The sequence below is a fragment of the Furipterus horrens genome, unplaced genomic scaffold (assembly GCF_987537825.1).
Source record: "Furipterus horrens unplaced genomic scaffold, mFurHor1.1.pri manual_scaffold_17, whole genome shotgun sequence".
NCBI classification, from domain to species: domain Eukaryota; kingdom Metazoa; phylum Chordata; class Mammalia; order Chiroptera; family Furipteridae; genus Furipterus; species Furipterus horrens.
Genome location: NW_028327187.1, coordinates 54,834,538 through 54,852,303, shown reverse-complemented (window position 1 = coordinate 54,852,303; position 17,766 = coordinate 54,834,538).

Genomic DNA, 17,766 nt, shown 5'->3' with positions numbered 1-17,766 from the left:
AGTTTCCCGGGGATATCTCACAGTACACCCATGTTCTGTGATTCAACTCTATGGAAAACTACATAACTCCATACAAACAAGACTGCTAATGATCCGGAACTTCCAGGAATGAAGAATTGGGCCACTCGACAGGCCAGGAACCTTGACCAGCTAAGTGGCTTGCTGAGGACAATAGGAATATCGAATGGTTAGTGGAAGAAGATAGTTGAAGATACCAGTTATCACCACCAGATTGGTTGCAAAACACAGGATTGAAAGTCATCTGTATTCCTCCCTTATTTTTATATCAATATATCTTAATTTATATGAACCATTTTTATTTACCTTCCTTTCCCCCATTCCTTCCTATTTACATAATATGTGCTAATTACGGTTAACTGTAATTTCAGTGTACACGTTAAAGAATATGAAAGGGAGGACTTCCGGCCAAGATGGAGGCATGGACAGACACGCTGCATCTCCCTCCACAACTGGGAGGGAATACAGCTACCTCAAAGCTGGAAATGGCCATAGGTTCCAGAAAATCAAACTGCATGGAAGTCAAACAAACAAAAATATAAAGAAAAAATGCTCATGCAGACAGGTAGGAGGGGCGAAGCTGGGGGGGGAGGATGTGGTGTGGTGGCAGCAGCAGCAGCAGTGGTAGTGGCGGTGGCAGTGGCAGGCCAGCAGAAAATGCAGTCACATGTTTTAAAGGTCAGGAGAGACACCTGGAGAGTGTCCCCAGCTCCTCACCGGACCTCACAGCCCATGGTCCCAGCACCAGGGAAAAGTCAAGCTTCATTGCTTCTGACTGTGCAGACCAGTGGGGGCTGTGGTGGAGGCAGAAACTGCCGGTCTCAGCAGAGTCCACTTGTTTAAAGGGCCCCACAGTCCTAGAATATCCATAGACCCACCCACTCTGGGAATGATGCCCAGGGCAGCAGCTAGAGGGGCGCCAGTCCAGTGCGGAAGTGGGAGAGGTGCCTGGAAAGGGCTCAAGTGCTAGGTAAGTGGCATTATTCCCTCTAGACCCCTCCCCCACATACAGTGCCATAATGTGAAACAGGTCGCCCTGTACTGACAAATTCCTAAGGCTCCACCCCTTACAACATAATAGGAGCAACAACTCTACCTGGAACACGGAGGCAAACAGATACAGGAGCCTTTCAGAATGAGGAGACAGAGAAGTATGGCCCAAAATGGGGAACAGATAAAGGTTCCAGTGGGAGAACTAAGCGAAAAGGAGATAGCCAACCTAACAGATGAGGAGATAGACAACCTAACAGACATAGAATTCAAAACGTTGGTGATAAAGATGCTCACAGGCTTGACAGATATGCTTGAGTACGGCACACGCATAAGAGAAGAAGTGAAAACTATGCTAAGTGAAAGGAAGAAAAATCCACACAAAACCAATGGTGAAGGGAAGGAAACCAGGGTTCAAATCAATGATTTGGAACATAAGGAAGAAAAAAAAAACAGTCAACCAGTGCAGAATGAGCAAATGAGAATTGAAAAAAATGAGGAAAACTTCCCAAATTTTGCGAATGAGATGGACATACAGGTCTGGCAAGCATGGAGGGTCCCTGGTGAGCTGGACCCAGAGGGGACCACTCCAGGATGCATCATGACTGAGATGCCAAAGGTGAAAGATAAAGACAGAGTCCTGAAGGCAGCAAGAGAGAGGTGGAGAGTTGCCTACGGGGGGGGGGGGGGCTGCCTATAGAACTATCAGCTGATTTCTCAGAGGACACTTTGCAGGCAGGAAGGGACTGGCAAGCAGTATTCAATGTGATGAAAAGCAACCTACAACCAAATTACTCTATCCAGCAAAGCTATCATTTGGAATGGAAGGGCAGGTGAAGTGCTTCCCAGACAAAGTGAAGCTAAAGGAGTTCATCATTACCAAGCCATTATTATATGAAATGTCAAAGGGACTTAATAAAAAGAAGATCAAAACTATGAACATTAAAATGACAGCAAACTCACAACTATCAACAACTGAATCTAAAAAATAAAAACAAAATCCAACTAAGCAAAGAAGAATGGGAAGAGAATCATAGGTATGGGGATCATTTGGAGGGTTATCAGCTTTGAGGGGTAAGGGGGAGAAATGGGTAAATGATGCAGGGACTAAGAAAAATAATCAGTTGGTACAAAATAGACAGGTGAATGTTATGAGTAATATGAAAAGGGGTGAAGCCAAAGAACTTATATGCATGACCCATGGACATGAACTAAGGGGGGTGGGACTGCTAGAGAGGGAGGTGTACTGGGCGGAGGAGAACAAAGGGAAAAAAATTGGAACTACTGTAAGAATATAATCAATAAAATATACTTTAAAAAATAATATGAAAGGGAACTCATTAAAAATGAACATTACCTACAATGGATAAAGGGACTTTGTTTTTTATTTTATGAAGAAGGTTAGCATGTTCTCATTGTATATAAGATAGTTGGGTTGCATAATGATAAGTGGAAGTAAAACTTCTGTTTTCTTTTCTTGAAACTATGTATGGGTGCCAGGTTGACAAGGACTAGACTGTGAAAGCTCTGTACCACGTGAACTTGACTAAGAAAAACTATTTTTCCCACAATTCTTTGCATGTTTCCAGTTAGAGTTGGCCCACATAAAATTTTGCCTAAGATTTGGAAAGCAGAAAGTAGTTATGTTTCACTCTTGAAAGAATGATATAGGTCAAGAGCCCTGTCATGGATCACACACTTTTTGTGCATCTGCTCGTTCCCCTCATTGGCAGTGGCAGTAGCCAGGCTCACAGCTCCAGGTACCAGGGTCATATTCTTTCAGCTTCTCTAACTTCTGGACCAGGTTCAAGAGTGACTTTGTAGCAAGAATTCTACTTCTTCCACAGGTAATTCATGGCAGTAAATTTTGGGACTTGAAGGTAGACAAAGTCCAACATGGGTTCCAATGAGAAAAGGGGAAAATACAGCTTCCATCCTGTTTTCACATTGCCATTTTTTCCTACATTTCCCCAGTATATATTCATTCTTCCTTGTCTTGTGAATTAAGGATCTGTGCCAGAAGCCAAATAAACAGCTGAACCAAGATTGTTTTACCAGTTCCCACAATAGCATAAAGTCAATTCTCTATTATAAACTTCTTCTAGAGAAAAAGAGTCAAGGACCCTGTGGGAGGACAAGGATGTTTGAAGGAGGCAAAATGGAAACTGTCCTACCCTGTCAGGGGTCATTTGAAATCCACCATAAGTCTCCTCCCTCCTTTCTTGAGAGAATCCCACCCATTGTGACCCCTCCTGATTCTTTCAGCTAAACAGTCTGTAGTCAATATATTACATGTAAAGACAGATAATTTAGTTATAGATAAATTTCACATTCAGCCTGTTCTCCCAGACAGACATTTGGCTCCTTATTTCCTGAGACTCTGGAACCTCTTTCTCAATCTCTGGCAATGTTTTGTTGTTGATGTTGTTTCCACCTTTATTGATGTATAATTAACAAATAAAACTTTACATATTTAAGTTATACAAGGTGATGATTTCCTATAGGAATACATTTTGAAATGATCACCACAATAAAGTTAAACTTTTGGTTGATGGCTTTTGAAAACGTAAAAATTCTTAGTAGAATGATACAAGGAAATGATGAACTGGTACTAGAGTACCTGCAAGATGTAAAAATTAAATTTTCAGGGGTTGAGGAAACAATGAGCTTCACTATTGAATTTATCTTTAAGTCAAATCAATACTTTTTGAATAAAGTTCTGATGAAAATATACTGTATGACATCAGACCCCAATGACTGTGATTCCTTCTTTTCCAAAGGGCCAGAAATAATCAGTAGCATGGCGTGTGAGATCAACTAGAAAGGGGAATAATGTCACTGTGAGAACTAGCAGGTTGCAGAAGTGTGCAGGCCGTGAAAGTGGTGTATCAGCCACTATGAAAGTGTCCGTCTAGTCTTTCTTCACCTAATTCAATCCTCCTGATGATAGAGTGCAGAATGCCACCCCTGATTATAAATTGAGCTATTTTTTCCATGAAGCTCTGATACCAAAGTCTGTATTATTCTTCACTAATGAAGTGAGTGAATATAAGTGTGAAAAGTCTGCTGAACAGGTTGAAGAAGCTGGAGGTGAGGGAAAAAGTGAAAATAAAGAAACAGAAGAAGGTCCTGACCACTACAGTGACACCTCAACTAACAAGTGATCTTGCTAATGAATTTTTTGCTAACGAAGAGTTTTTATGCTGTTTTTGGACTCGGCTAACGAATGTTTTAGTGGATGCACGCGCTAAGATAAAGAAGCAAACATGAATGGTCAGGCCATTCCAGGAGCTTATCTTTTTCATCTGTATGTGTGTGACAAAGAATTGAGCTGACCACATCACATAGGGGAGACCCACCAACTTGACTGGGTGGTTTAATTTGAGACAGTGAGAAGTGAGATGCCCAATATCATAAGCTGCTTTGCATTTGATGATGATGTACTGTAATAGTGTAAAGATTGTCAGTTTTTCCATTCTACTTTCCATTATTCATCCATTTGGGTAGCTATTCATCTCAACCTTTGGTGAGTTTTTGCCCTTTTATAGAGTGCTTTTTACTATTTTATAAAACTTATCTTTAAGTAGTGGGTATAGCATCCAGAATGAATTAAATGATTTTCTATAGAAACCTATGGGAAATCACATTTTGGCTAATGAAGATTTTGGCTAATGAGTGTAACTCTGGAACAAATGATCTTTGTTAGCCAAGGTATCACTTTATTTGTCTGGAACACAATTACCAGGATAAGCTGCTAAAGAATCATGTACTGAGAGAAGATGGCAGCCAAGTGGGTGGAAACTGAGTCTACTTGCTCTTGTTCCCAACTTGGATACTTGGCTGATCTGCCAAAAAATAAGCTGAACATTCAATGGAATCTTAGCTGATATGAAGTTTGGAAGCCAAGGAGAACAGAAGACACTTTACAATGGGCAGTAAGTAGATTTTATAGGTTGAAGGATAAATACTCACAGGTGATACCTGCAGCCACAGAGAGCCCAGTCAGAAATAACAACTTTGTGACTCCCTCCCCACTCAGGGCAGAGAACACTGAGACTTGGGCCAGGAGTGACTTGGATACACAAAAATAAGGGAAATCCAGGCTACACACACACACACACACACACATACACACACACACACACACACACACACACACACAGCAGCGCACCCATAGCTACAGTGGCAAATGCCATCCAGGAGACTGACAGAGAGACAGAAGGATTCTATCCACACCTAGTTCAGGTGGAGGCAGGCCCCATCCAGCCATGATAGTGAGAGACTTTTGGCTTTTTGGTGAGGTGGTGTTTGTGGAAAACTGGACAGTGACTCTGTACTGCAGTGCATTTTCCCAGAAAGACTTTTCAAAAGGGGAGCTGAAGTATGCTGGGCAGGGAACCCATCCACAGCTGCCCTGCCAGCAAAGGGAAAAGATTGAAAGCGTGGTTTGCTCCCACTGAATACTGCTGGGCAGAGAGATCAGAAAAGTGCACAGCAAGAGGATTTCTTTGTCCCAGACCAGCACAGCTAGCAGGTGTAGGCTATGCAGAGTAGAGAGTTTGGGACTGTGTCTGCTGCAAGACCAGTGGGATGGGAACTGGATGGGCAAGAGTTGAGCACTTCAGATTATTTATAACCAGGCATAGCCCCCTTCCTCAGCTGGTAGAGATCAAACCTCCTGGAAGGGAAGGACACAGCCAGCCCCCACAGGCTGCAGGATTGCAAGCACCACCAATGGTGAAGCCCTTCAAAACAAGCAGGGAAGGCTCAAGAACCACCTGCAGGGTGCATATCCACAAAAGAAGGACAGAAAGAGAAATTCTCATTTTGAACTTTTCTCAGGGAGACAAAATACACTGGTTCCTAGGGTCCTATTTCACTGAGGCCAGCAAAGCATTGAGTACAGAAATTGGTGCAGCCCCATCCAGCCTCAGCTTGCACACAAAGCTGCCATCTGCACAAACCAGGAAAGAGCTAACCCTCTTACAAAGACTGGCCCCTCCCCCTTGAAATGGACAGCTAGTTCATCAGAAACTATACACTATTGGAAATAAGCTGGAACAGCTCAAGACAGGTGGTGCAGGGGTCAGGGAAACGTACCCACGATTTCCCCAGAAGACTGAACAGTGCCTTCCAGGGTAGACCCAGGAGTTCCACCCTCCCAATCTCAATGGAAGCCCCCTCTAAAAGCAAGTGAAAGTGATAGAGGCAAGGCTGACAGGGTTGGATGATCCATTCCTAGACCTTGAACAGATAAAAAGCCAGAGGCAGATTCAGAAAGAGAAGACAGAAAGCAAACACCAAACTGCCGAGACAAATTCCGCCTTGTTCTTCAGAATTTGCATATTTTTTCTTTCTTTCGCAGAGCCTTTTAATATTTCTTCTTTTGCTTCTATCGTATTCCAACTAATTCCCTATTTTTTGTCTTTTACTTTTATTCTTTTTATTTATATTTTTATATTTTTAAATTTTATTTTTATTTCAAATCTCACATTGTACCCTTCTCTTGTCTTACTTCATTTTGCCTTTTTCCTGCCCTTTCTTATTTTCATTGTAAATTTTATTTTCCCCTACACTATGCCTTGTTTCTGTTCCTTACACTTACTATTTCTTCTTCCGATGTCCTCTCAAAATCATTCTTCTTTCATTTAGTCAGCTCACATTCTCTTTCTCTTTCTTATGTATATTCATTTTCTTTCCACCTTTATAAATTCTGGCTTGTTTGGCATGGATATTATGGTTATTGTTTTTCTTCAATGGTATTCCTATGTGTTCACACTTTTTTTAAAATTTCAAATCTCACAGGATACTCTCCCCCTTACTTCCATGCCCTCACTTATTTGTGTTTGGAATTTAATTTGTTCTCTTTCTTAGCCTGTATTCTATTCCTTACTCTTACTATTTCTCCTCCTTCTAAACTCTCAAAATCATTTTTTCTACTGTATAAATCTTACTCTCTTTTCTGTTCTGTATAATATTCTTATTCTCTTTCCACCTTTATTAATCTCTGCTTAGCTGTTGTTGTTATTGGCCATCTTATAATATTCTGCAATTTTGTTCCCTTTGATTCACTACTTTTTAAAATTTTTATTTCACATGTCATATTTTGCTCTTCCATTCTCTTACTCCATTTTGCCATTGACTTTCCCTGTTTTACTTATGTTTTAAATTTTATTTTCTCCCTTTCCCTGTCTCATTTCTATTGTCTACTCTTATTATTTCTCCTCCCTCTTCCTTCTCAAAATCATTTTCATTCCTTTAATTATCTCATATTCCTTTTTCCTATCTTATAATATTCTTAATCCCCTTCCTCTTTTATTAATCTTTTCTCTGTTGCCTTTGATATCACTGATGTGATGGTGGGGGGTACTTTTCCTGGCATGGGTTGGTTTTCTGGGCAGTATTGCTTTGTTAACCAATACCTGTACAACAGCATACAAGATGCAGTAAAGGTTGACACCCTATCAGCAAGCCAGATGGGGAGAACCCACCAATAAATGAGCCACCAATAATCAAAGCCCAAGTAGAACAAAAGAGCCCACATAAACTAAGTAAATAGCAACCTTAGAGCATCCAGACCAGGATATCAAAGAGACTGCACTCCTGAGTCCCACAGCACTCCTACCACAGAAATCCACCCAACAAAGGCAGGCAGCAGAGAAACTCAAGATGCAAAAACAAATAAAAAGACTCACCTAAAATGGGAAAACAAAGCAATAACCCGCAATAAAAAAGGAAGAATTCCGAGAAAAAGAGCTAAGTTAAATTGAGGCAAGCAGTCTATAAGACATAGAATTCAAAATAATGGTTATAAGGATGCTCAATGAACTCAGTAAGAGCTCCAAGGGGCTTTATGGGAGCTAAAAGGAACTTAGTGGAAAATACGAGAGCATGAAAAAGAACATAGAAACTATGAATAAGTACCATGGAGAAATGAAGAATACAATATCTGAAATGAAAATACACTAGAAGGAATTAAAAACAAGTTAGATGAAGCAGAGGACTGAATCAGCAAGCTGAAAGGCAAGGTAGAAGGAAATAACCAGTAAGAACAACAAAAGGAAAAAAAGACTGAAAAAGAATGAGAATAATTTAAGAGAGCTTCAGGACAATATGAAACATAACAAAATTCGCATCATCAGAATATCAAAAGGAGAAGAGAAGGAGCAAGGGATAGAAAGTGTGTTTGAAAAATAATGACAGAAAACTTCCTTAATTTGGTAAGGAAAAACAGTCACACAAACTTAGGAAGCACAGAGGGTCCCAATGAAGATGAACCCAAAGAAGCCCACTCTAGGAAACATCATACTTAAAATGGCAAATTTTAAAGAAATTGAGAATGTTAAAGACAGCAGGGGAGAAACAGCTAGTAACATACAAGAAAGCTCCAATAAAGCTCTCAGTTCATTTCTCAACAAAAATGCTACAAGCCATAAAGGACTGGCATGAAATATCCCAGGCAAGGACCTACAACCAAGAGTACTTTATCCAGCAAGGCTCTCATTTAAAATGGCAGTTAAAATAAAAAGCTTCCCAGACAAAAGAAGGCTAAAAGTATGCATGTAAACCAAGTCAGCACTGCAAAAGATACTGAAGGGGCTGCTATAAAAAGGAGAAGAGAGAGAGAGAGACAGAAAAAATGACAATGAATAAGTACTTATCAATAACAACCTTAAACATAAATGGATTAAGTGCTCCAGTCAAAAGACACAGGGTAGCTGAATGGATAAGAAAACATGACCTGCATTTATACTGTCTACAAGAGACACACCCCAGAACAAAAAATCTACACAGGTTGAAAGTGAAGCGATTAAAAAAATATTCCAAGAAAATGAACATAAAAAGAATGCTGGGGTAGCAATACTTATGTCAGACTAAATAGACATCAAAACAAAGGCCATAAAAAGAGACAAAGAAGGTCACTACGCAATACTTAACAGAGTAATCCAAAAAGAGGATATAACCCATGTAAGCATATATGCACCCAACATACAAGCACCTAAATATATAAAGAAAATTTTGGAGGATTTCAATAAAGATACAGACAACAGCACAATTGTTGTAAGGATATTAACAACCCACTGTAAAAAATGGATCGATCTTCCAAACAAAGAATCAACAAAGATATTGTGGCACAGAATGACATTCTAGATCAAAAGGACTTAATGGATATATAAGAATTGTTCACCACGAAGAAGCAAAATATACATTCTTTACAAATGCACATGGAACATTTTCAAAGATAGACCACATGGTAGGATACAAAAGAGGCCTCCACAAATTCAAGAAAAATGAAATAATATAAAGCATCTTCTTGGATCACCATGGCTTGAAACTGGAAATCAACCTCAAAGAAAAAACTCAAAGACATTGAAACACATGGAAAATGAATAACATGCTATAAAATAATGAATGGATTAACAATGACATTAAAGTTTCTGGAAACTGTATCTGGCTGTTTTGGCTCAGTGGATTGAGCATCGGTCTCCGAACGAAGTGTCGCTGGTTCAATTCCCAGTCAGGGCATATGACTACATGACTAGGTTACATGTCAGGTCCCCAGTTGGGGGCGCGAGTGAGAGGCAGCCACACAGTGATGTTTCTCTCCCTTTCTTCGTCCTTTCCCCTCTCTCTAAAAATAAATAAACAAACATATAAAGAAATAAATTATTTTTTAAAAATAAGTTTCTGGAAACTAATGATAATGAACACATAATAATCCAAAACCTATGAAATACAGCTAAAGCAGTCCTGAGAGGGAAGTTCACAGCAATACAAACCTACCTGAAAAGAATTGAGGACTCTCTAATAAAAAATCTAACCTTAAAGCTACAAGAACTAGAGGAACAACAATAAACACAGCCCAGGGCAAGTAGAAGGAAAGAAATCATCAAGATCATAGCAGAATTAAATGACATAGAGATAAACAAACAATTCAAAAATTAATAAAACCAGGAGCTTGTTTTTGAAAAAATAAACAAAATCGACTTTAACCAGGCTCATCAAGAAAAAAAGAGAGAGAACCCAAATAAATAAAATCAGAAACAAAACAGAAGAAATCACAACCAATACCACAGAAATACAAAGGATTGTAAAAAATTATTATGAACGACAGTATCACAAGAAATTTGACAACCTAGATGAAATGAACAAATTTTTGGAAACATATAAGCTTCCAAAAGTGAATCAAGAAGAAGCAGAAAGCCTCAACAAAACGATAACAACTAGTAAAATTGAAGCAGTAATCAAAACACTCCTGGCACACAAAAATCCTGGACCGGATGGTTTCACAGGTGAATTTTACAAAACATTTAGGGCAGAACTAACTCCTATCCTTCTCAAACTATTTCAAAAAATCCAAGAAGAAGGAAGACTTCCAAATTCTTTCTATGAAGCTGGTATTACCCTAATTCCAAAACCAGGTCAGGACACAACAAAGAAAGAAAACTACAGGCCAATATCACTGATGAACATAGATGCTAAAATCCTCAACAAAATATTGGTGAACCACATCCAGCAACACATTAAAAACATCATACACAAAAAGAGAAGATAGCGGAGGAGTAAGGGGAGGCTGCACTTTCTGGCTCCTGAGACACTACTGTAGTTTAAACTAATTGCAGACAGAACATCTCAGTGCACAGCTGGAACTGGCAGGAGTTGAGCCTTGGCACTGCTGGATTAGAGAAAACCATCTGGGAATGACCTGTTTGATGAGGATAGCAAAGGAAAAAGGGACAAGATGGGATTTCTGAATGGGTTGGCTCCCTGAGCTGCAGCTGGAAGTACACAAAGGTTTTTTGGTGACCAGAGGCTTCCACAGAGAGAAATCAGGAGGAGAGCGTATCTCCGCCCACTGGCAGAGATAGGAGTGGGCCAGGTGGCATCTGGCGCCGATAAACAAGAAAGAGCATACTGCTGTGCGTGTGAGAAAGTGATTTTCCTTTATATTTTTCTCTTGTGTACTGCAGAGAGGGGAGGAAAGGTCGGGGGTGATAGAACATTCTTGAGGAGTGCAGGTGCAGAAGTGTGCTCACCCACTCCCCAACCCTTCATATCAGTAGCGAGGGCCCGCACAGGGGAGTGCCCTCATTCATTGGCCCAGGTGCGCAGCAGGGGTCTCTGGCGAGATTCCAGGTGCCCCTCGGACACACTTCAGCAGACATAAGATCAGTACTCAAACGGGTGCAAGGAGGGCCCTCTGGGCATGCAGAAGACCATGAGCAGACACCCCTGGCCAGCCCCAGTGGGCACCATGCCTGTGCGCAGACCACTTGAGCGGGCTCTGCTCGAGTCCACCCAGGCAGGTGCGGGAACAGCAGGCGGCTGCAGCGCTGGAACAGTGGTTGGTGGCAACTCACAGATGCTCACTTCCACTGTGAACAAGTGTTCGGGGCCCAGCCCCAACGGGCGAGAGACAAATTCCTGGAGCATGGCTTGGCAGGCCTGAGGCTAGCGCCCAGGCTTCCTTGAGAGTGTATGTGCACACGCACACGAGCACCCCGGCCAGATCCAACAGGCATCAAACGAAAGCACCAGCCAAAGCAGGCACAGGGGAGTAATCCGGGTGCGTGACCAACACCACACAAAGGCGCACACCGCTGCTGCAAGGATCAGGAACCTCTGGCCCGCCTCATTACACCACCTGTGGATCCAGAAAAAGAAGACGACACACCAAGGCTGAACTGAGTAAAAACTTTACTTTTGTCTTTTTTTAAAATTTTTATTTCTATTTTAGTTTTTTGATTTGTATTTTATTTTATTTTAACTTTTTTATTTATTATTTTTAATTTTAAATTTACTTTTATTTAAATTTTTTAAAACTATCTCCTTAATTTGTTTCATACCAACTCTCCTTCTCATCCCTCCTCTTTAAATTTTATTTGTTTGTCTGTTTGTTCAGCCTCCCTTTCACACTAAATAAATAGAATATAATTATTATATAAATGTAATACTATACCATTCCACTTTCTTACTATATTCTGCATTCTTCCCTCTTTTTCTTTTATTATTATTAACACACAATGTAAATATTACCTACTGTCTTGCATAGTCTCAACACTAATTGCTACTATTATTAATCTATCATCCTCTCTCAGAAATCATGTTTCCTCTTTAAAAACAACTCTGATCTATTCTTCCTATAGTATAAAAGCCATAACCTCTCTAAATTTATATTAATACTGGCTTATTTGCTGACAATAGAGGGATAGAGGTTGGGCGATATTTGTGAGGGTGTGGCTTTCCTGCCTGGGCTGTGTGATTATGTTTTTAACAGCATCTCCACAAAAGAACTCAAGACAAAGTGGACAGAGTGACTCTTAATTAGCCAGAGGAAAGATCCTACAAAAGAGCATCTGAAATATAGTCACACAGCATAAACAAATGACATAAAGGGTATCCCAAGAACATCAGGCTCAGGAGATCAAAGAGATTGCACCACTGAAACCACCAGATCTCCTATAAAGAATCTCATGCCACAAAGATGAGAAGTCAAAGCACACAAATCCAAAAAACAAAAACAAACAAGAAGAATCCAACATGGTAAGATGCAGGAACAACCTCTAAATGAAAAGAAAAGAGGAATCCCCAGAAAGAGAGGTAGATGGAATAGACATAGCCCGAATGTCAGACATGGAATTCAAAAAAAATGGTGATGAAGAAGCTCAATATACTCAACAACCTCAAAAACAACTACGACAACCTCCAATGAAGTTACCAATAGCTCCAATAAAATTACAGGGAACTTACGGAGAACTACACCAGCATAAAAACGGACATAGAAACTATTAACAAGAACCAAAAAGAAATGAAGAATACAACCTCTGAACTGAAAAACACAGTAGAATGAATCAAAAGCAGGCTAAAAAAAGCAGAGGAATGAATCAATGAGTTAGAGGACAATGTAGAAAAAAATTCCCAGACAATACAAAAAAATGAAAAAAGATTTAAAAAATATGAAGAAGATGTAAGGGAATAAGCATGAGAAAAAGCAATATCAGGATCATTGGAAATAAAAGGGGAGAAGAAGAGCAAGGAATAGAAAAGCCGATAAGAGAAGAAATGAAAGAAAGTTTTCCCAACCTGATGAGAGAAAAAGTTATACAAGTTCAAGAAGCACAGACAGTCCCAATGAATACAAACTTCAAAAACTCACTCCAAGGCACATCATAGTTAAAATGTCAACATTCAAAGACAAAGAGAGAATCCTAGAGCAGCAAGAGAAAAACAGCAAAAAACATACAAGGGAGCTCCGATAAAGCTATCGACCGATTTCTCAACAGAAACACTACAAGCCAGAAGGTAATGGTGTAAAATATTTCAAGCAATGAAAAACAAAGGCCTACAACCAAGAATACTCTACCCAGCAAATCTCTCATTCAAAATGGAAGGTGAAATAAGGAGTCTCCCAGACAAAGGAAGACTAAAAGAATACATCTCCACCAAACCAGCATTGGAAGAGATGCTAAAAAAGATTGTTTTAAGAAAAAGAAGAAAAAAAGAGGAGAGGAACACAGGTACAAAGGGAAATGAATACGTACATGTCAATAATGACCTTAAATGTAAATGGATTGAATGCTCCAATTAAAAAGACATAAGGTAACAAAATAGATAAGAAAACAGGACCCACATATTTACTGTCTACAAGAAACACACCTCAAAACAAAAGATTTATACAAACTTAAAGTAAAGGAATATAAAAAGTATTCCAAGCAAACCTACACGAAAAAAAAAAAAAAAAAAAAAAAAAAAAAAAAAAAAGCTGGGGTAGCAGTCCTCGTATCAGTCAAAATGGATTTGAAAGCAAGGGCAACAAAAAGAGATAAAAAAGGACATTTAATAATACTTAAGGGAAAAATCCAACAAGAAGATATAACACTGATAACATATATGCACCCAATATAGGGCACCCAAATAGATAAAGAAAATACTAGAAGACCACAAGAAAGATATTAACAGCAACACAATCATAGTAGGGTCTTTAACACTCTATTATCAACAATAGACAGATCTTCGAAGCAAAAAAACACCAAGGATATTGAGGCATTGAACAACACACTAAACCACATGGACTTAACTGATATATATAGAACTTTTTACCACAAAGAAGAAAAATATACATTGTTTTCAAATGCACATGGGACATTTTCAAAGACAGACCACATGATAGGACACAAAACAAGCCTCAACAAATTCAAGAAAATTGAAATCATATCAAGCATCTTTTCATACCACAATGCCTTGAAACTAGAAATCAACCTCAGAGAAAAAAATCAAAGGCATCCAAACTCATGGAGAATGAATAACATGCTATTAAATAATGAATGGGTTAACAATAACATCAAAGAAGATATCAAGAAATTTCTACAAACTGATGACAATGAACACACAACAGACCAAAACCTATGGGACAGAGCAAAAAGCAGTCCTAAGAGGGAAGTTCATAGCCATACAGGCATATCTGAAAAGGATAGAAGAATCTCAAATAAAAAATCTAACCTTAAAGCTACAAGAACTAGAACAACAAACAGAGCCTAGGGCAAGAAGAAGGAAGGGAATCATAAAGATCAGAGCAGAATTAAATGACATAGAGATCAAACAAACAATTCAAAAGATCAATAAAACTAGGACATGGTTCTTTGAGAAAATAAACAAAATCAACAATTCTTTAGCCTGGTCCATCAAGAAAAACAGAGAGAAGACCCAAATAAACAAAATCAGAACTGAAAAAGGAGAGATCAGGACTGATACCACAGAAACACGAACAATTGTAAAAATTTACTACAAACAACTGTATGGCAAGAAATTTGAAAATCTAGAAGAAATGGACAAATTTCTAGAAATAGATAACCTTCCAAAACTGAATCAAGAAGAAGTAGAAAGTCTCAACAGACCAATAACAAAGAAGGAAGTGGAAACAGTAATCAAAAATCTCCCTGCACACAAAAGCCCTGGACCGGATGGCTTCACAGGTGAATTCTACAAAACATTCAGGGAAGAACTAACTTCTAACCTCCTCAAACTATTCCGAAAAATCCAAGAAGAGGGAAAAATCCCAAACTCTTTCTATGAAGCCAGATTTACCCTAATTCCAAAACTCGGTCAAGACACAGCAAAGAAGAAAAACTAGAGGCCAATATCACAGATGAACATAGATGCTAAAATCTAGAAAAAATATTAGCAAACAGGATCCAGCAATACATCAAAAAGATTATACACCACGATGAAGTGGGATTCATCCCAGGGATGCAAGTATGGTTTAATATTTGCAAATAAATAAATATAATACATCACCAAAACAAAATGAAAGACAAAAATCACATGATCATATCAATGGATACAAAAAAAGCATTTGATAAAGTACAACACACATTTATGATGAAAACACTCAGCAAAATGGGAATAGAAGGAGCATATCTTAACATAATTAAGGCTATATATGAGAAGCCTGAAGCCAACATCATATTCAGTGGACAAAAATTGAAAGAATTCCCCCTGAAATCAGGAACAAGACAAGGCTGTCCACTCTCTCCACTTCTATTCAGCATAGTGTTGGAAGTCCTAGTCACAGCAATCAGACAAGAAAAAGAAATAAAAGGCATCCAAATTGGGAAAGAAGAAGTAAAACTGTCATTATATGCAGATCACATGATAGTTTACATAGAAAACCCTGTAAACTCCACTAAAAAACTACTCAATATAATAAGTGAATTTTGCAAAATAGCAGGGTACAAAATAAATATACAGAAATCTAAGGCATTTCTGTACACCACCAATAAAATGTCAGAGACAGAAGCAAAAAAAAAAAATACCGTTTACTATAGCAACAAGAAAAATAAAGTATCTAGAAATAAACTTAACCAAAGAGATAAAAAACCTGTACCCTGAAAATTACGTAACATTGAAGAAAGATATTAAGAAAGATACAAATAAATGGAAACAAATACCATGTTCTTGGATGGGAAGAATCAACATCATGAAAATGGCCATACTTCCCAAAGCAATTTCCAGATTCAATGGAATCCTTATTAAAATACCAATGACATATATCACAGACCTAGAAGAAATACTCTAAAAATTCATATGGAACCAAAAATGTCCCCGAATAGCAAAAGAAGTCTTGAAACAGAAGAACACAGCAGGAGGAATCACGATACCAGACATCAAACAATACTACAAAGCCACTGTGATCAAAACAGTCTGGTACTGGCATAAGAACAGACATATGGACAAGTGGAACAGAATAGAGAGCCCAGAGATAAACCCAGGTCTCTATGGTCAACTAATATTTGCTAAAGGAGGAAGGAACATAAAATGGAGTGAGAAGAGCCTCTTCAACAAATGGCGCTGGTAGAACTGGACAGGAACGTACAAAAAAATGAAACTAGACCACCAATTTACACCACACAGAACAAACTCAAGATGGATCAAAGACTTAAATGTAAGCCATGACACCACAAAACTCTTAGAGGAAACATAGGCAGGAAAATTTTAGATATCCCACATACCAATATTTTCACTGATATATCTACTAAGGCAAGGGCAATAAAGGAAAGAATAAAAATATAGGACTACATCAAACTAAAAAATTTCTGCTCATAATAGAAAACATCAGCAAGATGAAAAGGGAACCATCCGTATGGGAAAATATACTTACCAATGATACCTCAGAAAAGGGATTTATTTCCAAATTATATAAAAAACTTATATGACTCACAATCAAGAAGGCAGACAACTCAATTTAAAAATGGGCAAAGGACCTAAACAAACACTTCTCCAAAGAGGACATACAGAGGGTCCATAGGCATATGAAAGAGTGCTCAACATCACTAGTCATCAGAGATGCAAATGAAAATCACAATGAGATACCATCTCATACCAGTCAGAATGGCGATCATCAGCGTAACAACAAACAACATGGGCTGGTGAGCATGCAGAGAAAAAGGAACACTACTACAGTGCTGGTGTGAATGAAGACTGGTGCATCCACTATGGAAAACAGTATGGAGTTTCCTCAAAAGCCTAAAAATGAAGTTGCCTTTTGAACCAGCAATTCCATTGCTAGGATTATATCCAAAGAACTCTGAAACACCAATTCAAAAAACCTATGCACCCCTATGTTCATAGGAGCACTATTTACAATGACCAAGTGCTGGAAAAAACCTAAATTTCCATCTGTAGATGAGTGGGTCAAAACCGAGGTACATTTACACAATGGAGTACTATGTAGCAGAAAGAAAGAAGGAACTTCCTGAAAGATAGCTAGAAGGGACCTTACGAAACAATAGAAAACTCAAAAGACATGGAAAAGACAGGTGTTTTATAGGCAAGGCTGAATGGCAGGCATGTGGCTTAGCTCCTGTGTCCTGAAGGGTAGACTGAAAGTCACCCTAAAAGTTCGTTGTGTAAGTTCCAGCAAAGCAGATATAAAGATCATATGTGATCATTTGCTTCTCTTGTGTTTATTCAAATGAACAGGATAAATTAAAACTGGACTTAATGCAGTTCCCTTAATTACAAGGAGGATAATCTCTAAGGAGAAAAATTACAATTCAAGGAAAATCACAATGCTCAGTAGTAGACTGTAAAGTAGTGAAGCTCAATGGGGGAATATGAGACAACTGTAATTGAAAAACCAAAAAATAAAATAAAATAAAGTAGTGAAGCTAACTATCTTTAAAGTTTATTTTCATTTAAAGTTTGTTTTCATTTGAAAGTTAAACTACGTCTGTGACATCATCAAAGATGCTTAATTTA